The 17,939-nt window shown below is 33.6% G+C and overlaps 1 pseudogene; it reads left to right on the forward strand.

The window, feature by feature from the left end:
- The first annotated feature begins 2,443 nt into the window (after positions 1-2,443).
- Positions 2,444-4,767, forward strand: LOC127134988 (hypothetical protein At1g04090-like; annotated as a pseudogene).
- Positions 4,768-17,939: the final 13,172 nt, after the last annotated feature.

Raw genomic sequence — 17,939 nt, forward strand, 5'->3', positions numbered from 1 at the left:
AAACCTGTTGCCTTTTTTTTAGATTTAGTAATACTTATTCAAATTGTTGTTGTTTAGTTTTGAATTGAGTCAGATTGTTGCCCAATGTATAAGTTATGTTATTCAACAAGTGTATAAAAAAATCTTGGAAGAGATTTCGAGAACTTTTCAAGAGTGATAAAGATGGTTGGCTTAGCAAATTTAAGGTATAATGAATTTATTTTAAGTTATTATTATTTTAATTACTTTTTTAATTATAATTATCTAAAAATTAATTTGAATGTCATACAACATTGCAGGAAAATGTACGTGGGAAGTAATTGATGAGGATAGGATTGAAAAAAATTGGCGGGCAAAACAGCAATCCGACTTTCTAACATGCTACGGTGTGTTAGACATGCTTGGGAAGAGCAAATTGTTCGTCCTAACTGAATAGGCAAGAATTTTTTTGATGAACTTCTTGTCTATTGGGATACACTTGGTTTTAAGGAAAGATCTGAAAATGCAAAGAAAATGAAAGCATCTGAAAAAGGGGGTCACCTCAGTGCAGTTGGCAGCATTGGAATCGCCGAAAGTGCAGTTGGCAGCATTGGAATCGCCGAACATGCTCTACGCATGGTAATTATAACTACTTTTTGAAGTTATATTTAGATTTAATATATATTTTTAATTAAAGTTAATTTTGTTAATTAGTCTAAGGATTTGGGGAGACACCCACGAATGATTGACCTGATTGCAACGACTCGTACCAAAAAATCGGAAAATTTGTTGATGAACGTACCATATTAGCTTTGATAAGTTGTTTATATTGTATTATTTTATTTAAATTAATTTGTGTATATGAATAAATTGTTTAAGTTTTATTAATATATAATGGTAAAGTTGTGGCGTAAAAATCACGTGGCTATATTTCATTATTTTATTTTATTTAATTCTTGTATATAACTAAATTGTTTAAACTATATTTAATTTAAATTTTTTTTCTTATATGTGTAGAAGAACTATGACACATTGCTCGCATAATTTTTAGTTCAAAATCTGCAGTATACTCCGATAGGTTCAAATCCGATTGATGATCACATGGATCTTTCTATTTTGAACTTATTAATTGGCGAGATATGATCTAACGGGTGTTTATTTGGTGTTGGATCTTTGGTCGGAAGCTACAGACTATGGAATAGAATATTATTTGAAAGAGTTGCGAATGAGGAATGATCGTCACGTTCACAATAATTGACATCCCAAATGATGTAAACATAACTGAGGCGAGATGCGAGGCAACAAAATGTGAGGCGGCGATAAATGCCCACATTGAAGAAATGAAGAAGAACCAAATTGAGATGGAGGAAATAATGCGACAATTGCTCTCATAATAAAGGAACCAAACAAATAGTTCAATGGACGGTGATGTGGATGATGATGATGTGGACGAAACTATGGATGATGATGAAGATGATTATCTTGATTGATTTTTTTATATTGTTATTTTACTTTTAAATATTAATTTTTGTAAAATATTTGTAATTATTTTGAATTTAATTTAATTGAAATTAATATTTTTAATTATTATTTAAATATATTAATATTTTAATTATTAATTAAAATTAATATTTTTAATTATAAATAAATTTATAATATTTTTATTAATAATTTCTTATTTTAATTATTTGTAAATATTTTTTAAACAAAAAAGTAATCTATAACATGAAAAATACGACAATAATTATTAATAATTTTAAAAATTAATGGCGCGAAAAACAATATTTATGTTTTGAATTTTACGTGACAAATCTGCAAATCTGATCAAATCTGATCTACCGAGCATAATTAAAGCAGAATTTAGAATGTAAAAATTATTTACAAAATTAGTTATTTGCGACCTGATTTGGATCTAGACTTAAGAGGAATTCGAGATGTAATTGGCAGGATTAATTAGTAAATCCAATTGCTTAAAATTTCCTTAACTTGCTTTCCTTTGTATTAATAAAAAAAAACAAAAAAAAAATAACTAACCACATCTAATATTAAGAAAATTTATATCATAAAAACTAATATTCCAGTAACTTTCTTTGGCTTGTTTTGACTCAACACATTATTGTACATATGTGAAGAATACAACGTATAGTTCACTGTATTTTATAGTAATATCTTCGAGTACATTATTCTCGTAATTTTTCTCTTTTTTAATTGTGATTATAAGGTATCATCGTAACTAAAAGCTGGAAATTATAATTTACCAAAATTTACATAATGTCATACCTTTTAAAAGAATCTAAATTTAATAGGGGATAGAATGTCTGTATCTGCCCCCAAAATCCAACACAATCCACTTATATTTATAGGGAAGAAGAGGTGAGTGTCAAACAATATCAAACCACTTTTGGTGCAAACTTCAATAATCAAAAGTATTAGAACTTTCAAAAGAAGCTAAATATTTTATAAGGTTGTGTTGAACCTTATAAAAATGGGTTTGAATTATGTGGGGATTATTTGTGTTTGTGTAGTGTTTTTCATGACAATTGAAGCTACGAGGGTTGTTCCTAGAACTGCACCAATGGATCATATTTCAGGTACTTTTCTTCTATATCATTGTTACTTATTATTCATTTTTAAGTTTGCTTACAACAACAAAGAATACGACAATAGTGCATAAATATAAATACTAGTTGCTAGATAACAGTATTATATTGGTGAAATGATCTATCTGTTTATTTAATACGAAATGTTAGTTGAATTAGGATCAACCGAGCCTCACAATAGAGTTTTTGTCATATTTAGTTGACAAAAATTCTATTGTCAAATAATTAAATATTTCTTAGAATTAATTAATAATTTTAAAATAAAATTTTAATTTTAATTAATATACTCTGATAGTATAACTTTTTTTAAAACTATTAATTAATCAAAACCGTTAATTTATTTAAAATAATTGACATTTATTTTAAAGACTTCAAAAATAATTCAAACTAACGTAACAATTAATTTCATAATTTATTACATTCAAGTTGTCTCAAGTCTTATTGTCTGCAGATAATAAGAAAGACTTGAATAAAACGCAACCCGAATTCCAATCCCGCGCTCGTCCCGTTGACTACACATTTAAGCTTCCAATTACAACAACTTCTTGGCCTGAAGGTATACATTGTTTGATCATCATTTTCTATTCTCTTGTGATGTAGTTTCATGAAATGCATAATCAGTTTTGAATTGCAACATGCAGGTAACGGTTTCGCTGGTGGAGTCCTCGATCTCGGCGGGCTAGAAGTGTCTCTAGTATCAACATTCAACAAAGTTTGGGGCGCCTACGATGGTGGCCCGGAGGATATGGGAGTCTCAGTGTACGATCCGAAAGATATACCAGAAGGGTTCTCTATGTTAGGTAGTTACTGCCAGCCTAACAACAAACCTCTTTTTGGATATGTTCTTGTCGCAAAGGATGTTTCTCCAAATACCGCAGACAGCGCTTTAAAGCCACCACTTGATTACGCTCTTGTTTTCGACACAACATATCTCTCTTCTAATCAAGATTCTACTATGTATATTTGGATACCATTAACACCTGATGGTTATACAGCAATAGGCCATGTTGTCACCACAACACCAGAAAAACCTCCCCTCGACAAAGTCATGTGTGTCAGATCAAACCTCACTGAACAGTGTGATTTTTCTGGATGGATTTGGGGACGCAATGATTACAATATTTATGATGTTACTCCAAGCATTAGGGGAACTCAAGGTCACGGCATTCGTGCTGGAACCTTCGTTGGCCATTATGGCCTAGGTGATAATAGAACTCCATCTGTTTCATGTTTGAAGAATCTCAATTCCATTTCAAAAATCATGCCTAATGAGAAACAAATCGAGGCAATACTTCAAGTTTACTCTCCATTTCTATACCTACATTCCGACGAAGAATACTTACCTTCTTCGGTCAATTGGTTTTTCTCCAATGGAGGATTACTATACAAGAAAGGCGATGCGTTAAATCCTATTCCAATACAACAAAATGGCACTAACCTACCTCAGGATCTGGTCTATGATGATGCTTATTGGATAGACTTACCAGTTGATGATGAAAACAAAGAAAGGGTCAAACAAGGTAATCTTGAGAGTGCAGAATCTTATGTACATGTGAAACCAATGTTTGGAGGCACATTCACTGATATTGTAATGTGGATTTATTACCCTTTTAATGGACCTGCAAGAGCAAAATTAGAGTTTATAAATATTAAATTAGGGAAAATAGGTGAACATGTTGGTGATTGGGAGCATGTGACACTAAGGATAAGTAATTTGGATGGTCAACTATGGCATATGTATTTCTCACAACATGCCAAAGGTGAATGGGTTGATTCATCTAAACTTGAGTTCCAACCTGATAATGGCAGTTTTGATTTTCCAACAAAAAGACCTATTGTTTATGCTTCATTGCATGGCCATGCAACATATCCACATGGTGGTCTTGTTCTAAATGGGAAAAATGGAGTAGGTATAAGAGATGATACTGATAAAGGTAGTAATATGATGGATATGGGAAAATCTGTGTTGATTTCTGCAGATTATTTAGGGTCTGTTGAAGAGCCAGCATGGTTGAATTTTTTTAGGGAATGGGGTCCAACAATTGACTATAAATTAGATGAAGAATTGAGAAAATTGGAGGAGTTGTTGCCTGGGAAGCTAAAAGAGGGTTTTGAAAAAATTATTAAAGGTTTGCCAAAAGAAGTGCTTGGAGAGGAAGGACCAACAGGTCCAAAGGTAAAGATTTCTTGGGATGGGGAAGAAGTTTGAATTTGGTAGATTTTTTTGTTATATTTATTTTATAATTTATTGAAAATAATTGTATAAGAAGTTATTGAATTTATTTTGATAATAATTAAATAAACCAAGTAGCATTCAACTTATCTTTGGGTTTAACTTATGTTTAATGTTTATAAGCTATTAAATTTGCATCAGGGCGTTAACATTTCAACTTTGTTTCTGTCACATAACTCATGGAATTGTGAGTAATAGTTATGTTTAAAATAACTTTTTTTTTCATTGCTTATTTATTGTTTGACATTAAAATAATTAAGCAATCATTTTAAAATTGTGAAGCATTGTTAATATAGTCTTTCAATGTATCAAAATTATAAATACATTCTTACGTACTTCATTTAAAAAATATACTATAGTTTAAATTATAATGAAAAATATATTTGGACACGAAAAACACACTATAAGAAGAATCCCGTTTTGAAAGGTGAAATTGACAAGGGTTAAGCTTCTAGCTAAATTAATATGTTGGTTAGAATTAAACACCTCGCAAAACATAAAACGAAGAAAAATTTTAAAATCTAAATGGCATTAGGATATCCTTTGTAAAATTAAAGGAGGGAATATTTAAATTTTGAAACTGATTTTTGTGAGGGGTAACCTAACGTATATGGAAATGACGTTATTTAATGTGAGGATTAGCAGGGGCCTCCCCAAGCTAACTATAATTGCTTCTTTTGCAAGGGGCATCCTCACATCTAATTTAAGATTCTTCTGCATGCCTTATCACATCACCGCTTGATTGGTCAATTCTTTAATGATTCGCCTGACACATGTCTCTTTTGCGGGGGACTACCCTAAGCAAAATATGATCGTTCATTTTGCAAAGGGAGCCCAAAAGCAGAAACCCACATGATTCACCTGACACTTTTATCTTTTTCGAGAGGCTATCCCAAGCAAAATATGACTGTTCATTTTGCGAGGGGAGCCCCCAAGCTGAAACCCTCATAAATAAACACATGTGTTCTTCCCCTTCTCATTTTTCAGAAATACTTTTTTCCCATTGTTTCATTTTTCGTTCTTTCTTTCTTCCTTCACCATCCTTCAAATCTCATCCATTTTCATAAATCTCAAGAATTCAAGTCTTCAAAACAAATATGTTATAAGGTTTGTTCAAGTTTTATTTATTTATTTTCTCTTTGTTTTATATTTTCCAGTTTAGTTCAAATCCTTAATCATCATTTTTTTTGTTTGTTTTTTGTTTTTATCTACCATTTTCAACATCTAAAAGGTTTCAAAATTCACAAAGAGATCTAAATCTAAGGTGTGCAATAACTTTTGTTCATCCAAGGTACACTTTTCTTCTCTATTTTCTTAAATTTTTTCTAAAATTTATTGATGTTCATCAAGCTTTTATAGAAAAAAAATTGTTTTATTAATGTTCAAAAAATTTAAATATCGGTTTCGTTAAATAGCGACGTGGATAACCCCTAGCAAATTATTTGTGGTTTCATATAGTGTTAGAGGACTTGTCCCCTCACAGTTTTTTGTTTTTTTGAACTAGTAAGGGGTTTATCCTCTAACTAAAAACATTTTTTTGTGTAGTGAGACAAATAATCGACTTATTTGCATACTAAAATGACAAACTAAGGAGAATCATTTCTTCGGAGTATTTTTACAATTTTGATATATTTTAAAGTTATAATGACAACGCATTTTTTTTTCTATAAGCAAATATTAAAAAGGAGTATGATGGGTACTCACCCTTTTGTTTTACAAGAGAAGAAGGTCGCATATTAAGACAAGACAAATGGCTAAGGCTTCAAAAAGAAAGACTACAATCATCAAACCCTTTACACCAAACAATCAACCATTCTCATGCAAAAAAATGGAAACTTAGGAACATTTTCGAAACATCTTTGAAACCCCTATCAAAAAATACCTTATTCATGTGAGGGAAACTTCCGTTATATGTATTTTATATGATGTGAAAACTAGGTTACTTTAGCGTTAATGTATATTAGACGGTATCCTATAATTCTTTATATGCATCATAGCATTAGGAAACATATAAGCATTTCGAAACAACTTGGAAAATGTCTCATACATCAAACATGCATAAGGTCTCATGCATCAAACATGCATAAAAAATCAGGTTTTTAAGAAAAATGCTAGTACAGGTCGACACATACATCTACAAGTCGACCTACAGGTCGACACAAATGTTTACAGATCGACCTATAGATGAATTTTCTTGATTGTAGGTCAACATATGCATTCCATAGGTCGACACCCATGTTGTAGTATTAAAGCATGTCGCTTCTGTTTTATGTGCCGACTCTTTAGGTCGACACATAGGATATGCATGACATCCATAGGTCGACACATGACCTTAGACAGGCCGCCCTATGCATCGAACAAGTCAACAAATGACTTTCATAGGCCGACCTATGCGAAGAATTTTTTCAAAAATTCTAATTTTCTCCAAGTTATTGCATTCCTTTTTGCCTTCAATCACTCATGGATATTAATACGACATACACACATATTTCTCTAGTAAGATTTTTAGAGTGAGTAAAACCTACATGAATCCAGGATTTCAAAGCATTCCCATCATCTTCAACTCCATCTAGGCATACACACAATCAAACTACATATAATCATTTTTTGATTGGGTGCCATCTAGACTAGCGTTGATAACATCCAGTTAGGTTTGTTGTAATGAGAAAATTGGGTTGAGAAATTTGAGGGATTCAAATCAGAAAACAGAGTTCGGGTTTTCCTTCAAGATCTCTTAGGGTTTGAAAGTTTTGGATATGATTGTACAATTCAGATTCGATCGATTGAAAGCCTTGGGACAAGGGGTGCCTTGCAAGGGAGTAGTGTGAGACGGTGGATCGTGTTGACAAATCTTGGGTTTCAACAAGTCGCAAGAACAGGTGAATTTAAGCGGCATTGTTGGTTACTTAATCAATATTTGATCAAGGGTTGTGGAGTTGGTAGAGTCAGCATCAAACTTATGGTTGTAGAGTTCAATTTCTTCATCTCTTGTATACACAGATATTGCAAAGTAAGATTTATTATAATATCTCAAGTCAAATTCAAATTGAGGGCAGACATACCTATAGAGAGGCCGATTAGGGAACCGCCTAAAAAAATTCTTGTGTACCCTGTCTGTCTGTCTGTCTCTTTTATTTTTTCTTGGTTTGCAAATTGTCGATTACATTGATCATTCATCAATATTGTTTGGATCATAATATTGAATGAGTTTTGAAATTTGTGTTGTTGTGTAGATCACAAACCATTTGATTATGATTGGATTTCTAATAACAACAAACACTACATAAAGTTCCAAACATTGTTGATCTCACACTAAGTGTTCAACAAATTGCTTGACTTATTTTTTTTTTATGTATTTTGTTCATTGGAGATAGACTTTTCCTATTGTATTGTATTCAACTCGTTGTGTTTAATTATTTTTGATTAACTTGTGGATTATTATCATTGCATTGACACCTTTATGCATCTCTGAACTTTCTAATAATAGGTTCGGTTAGACGATTTTTGATCTGGGAAAAAATTGAAACTTGCTTCCGTGCAATAAACTTTTTCAAAAACAATTTTGGTTCAAGTTTTAACTTGTGATATATTCACCCTCACCCCCTATAGATCTTGGCATATCGTCTAACAAGTGGTATAACGAGCTTCGGTTCATTCCGTGCTTAAAATTTTCTTATTAGATAATGGGTATCGAACCTAAAGGGGCATATAATAGAGCACCTATTTTTAGCGGTGAGAATTATGGCTATTGGAAATATTGTATGTGTATCCATGTGAACTTCATTGATAAGGGTGTATGGGATGCTATCATCAATGGTCCTACCGAAATTACAATGACCAATGGTGAAGGTGTCACCATACCAAAACCAGAAAATCAATGGAATAATAATGATAGAAAGTTGTGGTCACATGATTGGGAGGCACACAATATTTTCATATCCGTATTAGGTGTTGATGAGTATTATCATGTTTCCCATTGTGAAACCGCCAAAGCTATGTGGGAAGCATTAGAATTTTCCCATGAGGGAACTAATAAGGTCAAACAAGCTAGAGTCAATACATTGAAACAATAGTTTGAGATCTTTCGTATAAAGCATGGTGAAACCACTGTTGACATGCAAAAGAGATTCACATATCTTATTAACCGGTTGACTGCTCTAGGTAAGCCTATTTCCAATTATATTGCTACTAATAAGGTTTTGATATGTCTTAACAAGGAATGGCAATCCAAGGTCATCACAATTAAAGAGGCGAATGATCATAAAGTACTTGATCTCACTACTTTGTTTGGAAAATTGGAAGAACATGAGCAAGAACTCACTTGCTTGGAAAAACATGAAAAAATAGTAAGAAAAGAAGAAGAAGAAGAAGAAAGTTAAAAACAATGAGAAAGTGAGGAAGTCTATTGCTTTAAATACTTCAAGCTAAAAATACTAAAAAAAAGAGTAAAGTGATTCTGAAGAAAGGGATGACAAGAATTCTGATGATGATGATTGTCATACCCCGAAATTTTCCCTCCCATTTTCATCTTTTCACTTAACCTTTGATTTGAGATTCATCTGTACACATTCATATTTCATTTATGTGCATCATTCATTCATGTTAACACTTGACAATTGATCATAATGGAGTTAAAGCTCGTGGCTTACAAAGCTAGGGTTTGCTGGTGGATCAAACCTTAGAAGTATGATATGGATATTCATCTATTCATCTTGGGAATGAAACCCTAATTTTCATAATTTTTGAGATGTGGATTCAATAAGACTTCGTCATGGCACTCCTCGGGTCATTCAAACCCTAATTATTGATGATATGGTTTGGGACCTTATGGATACTCTTTGGGCCTTGTCTTGGATACCTAAAACCTAATTGAGGGATAATAAATTGGAGGTTTGCTTGTGAAGAATTAATATTTTATTCAAAGACCTTGATTGAAGGGTAGGCCTCATGAAACCCTAATCAGGGAGGTTATGGTCATAAGGTGCCTTGTGGCTTGAATTTTCATCTGGTGACATTGGAAACCCTAATTTATTGATCTTGGATTCAAGAGGATCCCATTATTTCATGCCTTAGGGAATCAAAATCCTAATGTTGTCTCCTATCCAGTGGATGGCCTCCAAACCCTAGTTTCATATGATCCTTCTCCCATTGTGTGTTTGATTCTCTTGCTTGATCAAAGTTCACACAATAACCTATTATTCATGTATCATTCATGTTGATTACTTGATTTTGATTCCATTCATTTGTGCTAGAGCCCATTGGTCCTAGCCAAAGTCTTTGGTCACACAACTTTCATCTGCTTCCATTCATCCATATGATCATTGTCATGCCATTGTTACTTGGTCCATAGGTTTTGCTTAGGCCCCAGTTCATTGTAATTTTTGGTATTGTTGAGGCCTTTGTGTATTTCTTTCATGTGTCATTTGTGGATCTTTGGTTTATGTTTATGTAAGTCATTTCAATCCATTTCAAATTAGTTCATTTCTACAAGTCATGTCCATTCATACCTAATTACAAGTCATGATCATTTAAGTCAAAATTCAAACCATTTCAAGTAACATTTTCATATACTAAATCAATTCATTTTCATTCAATTGCCCAATTCCATTCATTATCATCCATAAAATGTTCGTTACATACAGAAAATGAAAAAAAATACATGTTGACCAAATATTCATTACATATCATTTGATTAACCTTTAGATTAGGATGTACATAACTACCAACTAATTCATTCACTTTGTTTAAGTTGATAAAAAAAATTGATTAACTAAATCCTTTGATTTGTGTATAATCCATCAGTCTATTCAAGTGTCCAAAAGTCCATTGATCACTTGATAAATTTAGTTATTGTAATGTTGTGGATCTCAAGGCTTGAAGTCCAGAATTTCATGCAAGGCATCCCAGACAGAACAAGCAGTGAACTACTAGGCAAAGCACATCAAAGGCGTTTCTTCAAGAGATTGTCAATCAAGATTCAAATTGTGTGACATGAGCCTTAAGAAATAGATAATGAACGAGAGTGGAGAATTCTATTAAGACATTCTGAATATATTTGAGTACGGGACGAATGACCCAGTTCTTCATCGTATTCACCTGTATTTATTTAGGGTCTGTTGAAGAGCCAACATGGTTGAATTTTTTTAGGGAATGAGGTCCAACAATAGACTATAAACTAGATGAAGAATTGAGAAAATTGGATAAGTTGATGCCTGGGAAGCTAAAAGATGGTTTTGAAAAAATTATTAAAGGTTTGCCAAAAGAAGTGCTTGGAGAGAAAGGACTAACAGGTCCAAAGGTAAACATTACTTTGAATGATGAAGAAGTTTGAATTTGGTAGATATTTTGGTTATATTTATTTTATAATTTATTGAGAATAATTGTATAAGAAGTTATTGAGTTTATTTTGATAATAATTAAATAAACCAAGTAGCATTCAACTTATCTTTGGGTTTAACTTATGTTTAATGTTTATAAGCTATTAAATTTGCATCAGGGCGTTAACATTTCAACTTTGTTTCTGTCACATAACTCATGCAATTGTGAGAAATACTTATGTTTAAAATAACTTTTTTTCATTGCTTGTTTATTGTTTGACATTAAAATAATTAAGCAATCATTTTAAAATTATGAAGCATTGTCAACATAGTCTTTCAATGTATCAAAATTATAAATACATTCTTAAGTACTTCATTTAAAAAATATACCATAGTCTAAATTATAATGAAAAATATATTTGGAGACGAAAAACACACTACAAGAAGAATCCCGTTTTGTAAGGAAAAATTGACAAGGGTTAAGCTTCTAGCTAAATTAATATGTTGTTTAGAGTTAAACCCCTCGCAAAATATAAAACGAAGAAAAATTTTAAAAACTAAATGGCATTAGGATATCGTTTGTAAAATTAAAGGAGGGAATATTTAAATTTTGAAACTGATTTTTGTATGGGGTAACCTAACGCATATGGAAATGACGTTATTTAATGTGAGGATTAGCGAGGGGCTACCCCAAGCTAACTGTAACTGCTTCTTTTGCAAGGGGCATCCTCACATCTAATTTAAGATTCTTCTGCATGCCTTATCACATCATCGCTTGGTTGGTCAATTCTTTAATGATTCGCCTGACACATGTCTCTTTTGCGGGGGACTACCACAAGCAAAATATGATCGTTCATTTTGCAAAAGGAGCCCAAAAGCAGAAACCCACATGATTAACCTAACGCTTTTATCTTTTTCTAGGGGCTATCCCAAGCAAAATATGACCGTTCATTTTGCGAGGGGACCCCCAAGCTGAAACCCTCATAAATAAACACTTGTGCTCTTCCCCTTCTCATTTTTCAAAAATACTTTATTCAAAGACCTTGATTGAAGGGTAGGCCTCATGAAACCCTAATCAGGGAGGTTATGGTCATCAGGTGCCTTGTGGCTTGAATTTTCATTTGGTGACATTGGAAACTCTAATTTAGTGATCATGGATTCAAGAGGATCCCATTATTGCATGCCTTAGGGAACCAAAACCCAAATGTTGTCTCCTATCCAGTGGATGGCCTCCAAACCCTAGATTCATATGATCCTTAACCCATTGTGTGTTTGATTCTCTTGCTTGATCAAAGTTCACACAATAACCTATTATTCATGTATCATTCATGTTGATTACTTGATTTTGATTCCATTCATTTGCGCTAGAGCCCATTGGTCCTAGCCAAAGTCTTTGGTCACACAACTTTTATCTGCTTTCATTCATCCATATGATCATTGTCATGCCATTGTTGCTTGGTCCATAGGTTTTGCTTAGGCCCTAGTTAATTGTAACTTTTGGTATTGTTGAGGTCTTTGTGTATTTCTTTCACGTGTCATTTAAGGATCTTTGGTTTATGTTTATGTAAGTCATTTCAATCCATTTCAAATTATTTATTTCTACAAGTCATTTCCATTCATACCTAATTACAAGTCATAATCATTTAAGTCAAAGTCAGACCATTTCAAGTAACACTTTCATATACTAAATCAATCCATTTTCATTCAATTTTCCAATTCCATTCATTATCATCCATAAAATGTTCATTACATACCAAAAATGAAAAAAAAATACATGTTGACCAAATATTCATTACATATCATTTGATTAACCTTTAGATTAGGACGTACATAACTACCAACTAATTCATTCACTTTGTTTAAGTTGATAAAAAAATTGATTAACTAAATCCTTTGATTTGTGTATAATCCCCCAGTCTATTAAAGTGACCAAAAGTCCATTGATCGCTTGATAAAACTAGTTATTGTCATGTTGTGGATCTCAAGGTTTGAAGTCCAGAATTTCATGCAAGGCATCCCAGACAGATCAAGCAGTGGACTACTAGGCAAAGCACATCAAAGGCGTTTCTTCAAGAGATTATCAATCAAGATTCAAATTGTGTGACATGAGCCTTAAGAAATAGATAATGAACGAGAGTGGAGAATTCTATTAAGACATTCCGAATATATTTGGGTACGGGACGAATGACCCAGTTCTTCATCGTATTCACCTGTATTTATTTAGGGTCTGTTGAAGAGCCAGCATGGTTGAATTTTTTTAGGGAATAGGGTCCAACAATAGACTATAAACAAGATGAAGAATTGAGAAAATTGGATAAGTTGTTGCCTGGGAAGCTAAAAGATGGTTTTGAAAAAGTTATTAAAGGTTTGCCAAAAGATGTGCTTGGAGAGGAAGGACCAACAGGTCCAACGGTAGAGATTACTTGGAATGATGAAGAAGTTTGAATTTGGTAGATTTTTTTGTTATATTTATTTTATAATTTATTGAGAATAATTGTATAAGAAGTTATTGAGTTTATTTTGATAATAATAAAATAAACCAAGTAGCATTCAACTTATCTTTGGGTTTAACTTATGTTTAATGTTTATAAGCTATTAAATTTGCATCAGGGCGGTAACATTTCAACTTTGTTTCTGTCACATAATTCATGCAATTGTGAGTAATACTTATGTTTAAAATAACTTTTTTTCATTGCTTGTTTATTGTTTGACGTTAAAATAATTAAGCAATCATTTTAAAATTGTGAAGCATTGTAAATATAGTCTTTCAATGTATCAAAATTATAAATACATTCTTAAGTACTTCATTTAAAAAATATACTATAGTCTAAATTATAATGAAAAATATATTTGGAGACGAAAAACACACTACAAGAAGAATCCCGTTTTGTAAGGCAAAATTGACAAGGGTTGAGCTTCTAGCTAAATTAATATGTTGTTTAGAGTTAAACCCCTCGCAAAACATAAAACGAAGAAAAATTTTAAAAACTAAATGGCATTAGGATATCCTTTGTAAAATAAAAGGAGGGAATATTTAAATTTTGAAACTGATTTTTGTAAGGGGTAACCTAACGCATATAGAAATGACGTTATTTAATGTGAGGATTAGCGAGGGGCCTCCCCAAGCTAACTGTAATTGCTTCTTTTGCAAGGGGCATCCTCACATCTAATTTAAGATTCTTCTGCATGCCTTATCACATCATCGCTTGGTTGGTCAATTCTTTAATGATTCGCCTGACACATGTCTCTTTTGCGGGGGACTACCACAAGCAAAATATGATCGTTCATTTTGCAAAAGGAGCCCAAAAGCAGAAACCCACATGATTCACCTAACGCTTTTATCTTTTTCTAGGGGCTATCCCAAGCAAAATATGACCGTTCATTTTGCGGGGGGAGCCCCCAAGCTGAAACCCTCATAAATAAACACTTGTGCTCTTCCCCTTCTCATTTTTCAAAAATACTTTATTCAAAGACCTTGATTGAAGGGTAGGCCTCATGAAACCCTAATCAGGGAGGTTATGGTCATAAGGTGCCTTGTGGCTTGAATTTTCATTTGGTGACATTGGAAACCCTAATTTAGTGATCATGGATTCAAGAGGATCCCATTATTGCATGCCTTAGGGAACCAAAACCCTAATGTTGTCTCCTATCTAGTGGATGGCCTCCAAACCCTAGTTTCATATGATCCTTAACCCATTGTGTGTTTGATTCTCTTGCTTGATCAAAGTTCTCATAATAACCTATTATTCATGTATCATTCATGTTGATTACTTGATTTTGATTCCATTAATTTGTGCTAGAGCCCATTGGTCCTAGCCAAAATCTTTGGTCACACAACTTTTATCTGCTTTCATTCATCCATATGATCATTGTCATGCCATTGTTGCTTGGTCCATAGGTTTTGCTTAGGCCCTAGTTAATTGTAACTTTTGGTATTGTTGAGGTCTTTGTGTATTTATTTCACGTGTCATTTAAGGATCTTTGGTTTATGTTTATGTAAGTCATTTCAATCCATTTCAAACTATTTATTTCTACACGTCATTTCCATTCATACCTAATTACAAGTCATAATCATTTAAGTCAAAGTCATACCATTTCAAGTAACACTTTCATATACTAAATCAATCCATTTTCATTCAATTTTCCAATTCCATTCATTATCATCCATAAAATGTTCATTACATACAAAAAATGAAAAAAAAATACATGTTGACCAAATATTCATTACATATCATTTGATTAACCTTTAGATTAGGACGTACATAACTACCAACTAATTCATTCACTTTGTTTAAGTTGATAAAAAAAATTGATTAACTAAATCCTTTGATTTGTGTATAATCCCTCAGTCTATTCAAGTGACCAAAAGTCCATTGATCACTTGATAAAACTAGTTATTGTAATGTTGTGGATCTCAAGGCTTGAAGTCCATAATTTCATGCAAGGCACCCCAGACGGATCAAGCAGTGGACTACTAGGCAAAGCACATCAAAGGCGTTTCTTCAAGAGCTTGTCAATCAAGATTCAAATTGTGTTACATGAGCCTTAAGAAATAGATAATGAACGAGAGTGGAGAATTCTATTAACACATTCTGAATATATTTGGGTACGGGACGAATGACCCAGTTCTTCATCGTATTCACCTCTATTCATAGACTTTAGCACGATTCAAATCAAAAGATTGTCAAGTTTCCCCTCATAAAGCAACAATGCAACAATCAGAAGCCTATATCAACAACTTATCAATCATGATTCAAGTTGCATGCTTTGAGCCTTAAGTAAAAAAGAATGATGAGAGTTGAGCATTCTTATCCTTGTATAGGGTATACTTGGATACGGGACGAATGACCAGGTTGCTCAAGGTATTCTCCTTTGTTTTAAGACTTTAGTGCAATTCGAATCAAATGATTAGCAAAGTCTTCATCATCATGAGGAGCAGCTAGGATTCTTCTTCAACAACTTGAAAGTTATGATGAGAATCACATGCCATGGGCTTTAAGTAATAAAGAATGAATGAGACTGGATAATTTTATTAATGCATTCACTACGCCAAAAACTGGAATAGACAGCGCCCCTTAGAGGGCGCTTTATTACAAAAGCGCACTCTAAAGTGAAGAGAAAAAATAAGGAGCGAACAACTGGAATAGACAACGCACTTTAGAGGGCGCTTTTGTAATAAAGCGCCCTCTAAGGTGAAGCGAAAAAATAAGGAGGAGATAGAGGGACAACAATACAGGGCGCTTTTTAGAAAGCACCCTCTAAGGTTACCCTTAGAGGGCGCTTTTAAAAAAGCGCTCTATAAGTCCATGTGCATTTCCAGTTTATAAAGTGCTTTTGGAAAGCCTTAGAGAGCGCTTTTAGAAGCGCCCTCTTAGGCCCCCTTTAGAGGGCGCTTTTGTAACAAAGCGCCCTCTAAAGTGAAGCCAAAAAAAAAATGGAGGGACAACAATAGAGGGCGCTTTTGTGAAAGCGCCCTCTAAGGTTACCCTTAGAGGGCGCTTTTGAAAAAGCGCTCTCTAAGTCCATGTACATTTCCAGTTTATAAAGCGCTTCTGGAAAGCCTTAGAGAGCGCTTTCATAAGCGCCCTCTTAGGCCCCCTTTAGAGGGCGCTTTTTTTCCACAAGCGCCCTCTAATGTCCCCTTTAGTAAACATTAAAATTATAACATACTGCGCGTTTTGTTATTTCACTATCTGTTATTAGCGTTCTTTTTCATGTTAGGGTTCTGAGGCGTTTTCCTTCCACCTCTGTTAGATCTACATGCGCGTTTCCTCCTTCTACCAATCAAAGGTACACGCTTTTCCCAATTACTGTTTTATGTTATTGCTTTGTTTTAGCTTTGCCCAATTTCTATTTTACCTTATTACTGCGCGTTTCCTCCTTCTACGTTTGTTTCGACCATGATAGCGGATGCACTAGGAAATTGACGGTTGGTTTTTAGTGACCATGATTGCGGATGCAATGGGTTATACGACCTATGAACATCTGATTTTGTGTCAACACCAGTATCATTAGAAACCTAGGTCCGAATGTGTTTGAACTCTTCTGAAATTGTTTTTTATTTATTCTAATTAGTAATGGATAATACATGGATGTCTTCCAATCGATTGTCGAGAGAGTACGAGAATGGGGTATCAGAATTCGTTAACTTTGCCGTTGCGCACGCCGAAGACCTCAGTAGAATGATATGTCCTTGCTTGGGTTGTTGTTATGGGAAACGGGTTGACGCAGTTCAGTTGACATCGCATCTAATGAGGCATGGAATTGATCGAAGTTATACATGTTGGAATTTGCATGGTGAGAAAAGTAACGAGAATGTTGAACCGGGGGATAGTACGACCTATGCCTCAAACTACAGTGGCGCAGATACATACGATTGTGATCGAGTTGAAGAGATTGCAGAAGCACTTGAAGGAGATCTTAAGGATTGTCCCGAAATGTTTGAGAGGTTGGTAAGTGATGCAGAGAAACCTTTGTATGATGGTTGCACTAAATTCACAAGATTGTCTGCGGTATTAAAGTTGTACAACTTAAAGGCGGGCAATGGGTGGTCGGATAAAAGTTTCACAGAGTTATTAGCCCTTTTAAAAGATATGCTTCCTGAGGATAATGTTCTTCCCAATCGAACATATGAGACCAAAAAGATGTTGTGCTCTATTGGCATGAGCTATGATAAGATACATGCATGTCCAAACGATTGCGTTTTGTTTCGAAATGAGTATGCATCGTTAAATGAGTGTCCTAAATGCGGTGTCTCGCGATATAAGAACAAGTTGTCTCCAGCAAAGGTCTTGTGGTATTTTCCTGTTATTCCGAGATTTAGACGCATGT

Source organism: Lathyrus oleraceus, chromosome 1 (assembly GCF_024323335.1).
Source record: "Lathyrus oleraceus cultivar Zhongwan6 chromosome 1, CAAS_Psat_ZW6_1.0, whole genome shotgun sequence".
In the NCBI taxonomy this organism is placed as follows: Eukaryota; Viridiplantae; Streptophyta; class Magnoliopsida; order Fabales; family Fabaceae; genus Lathyrus; species Lathyrus oleraceus.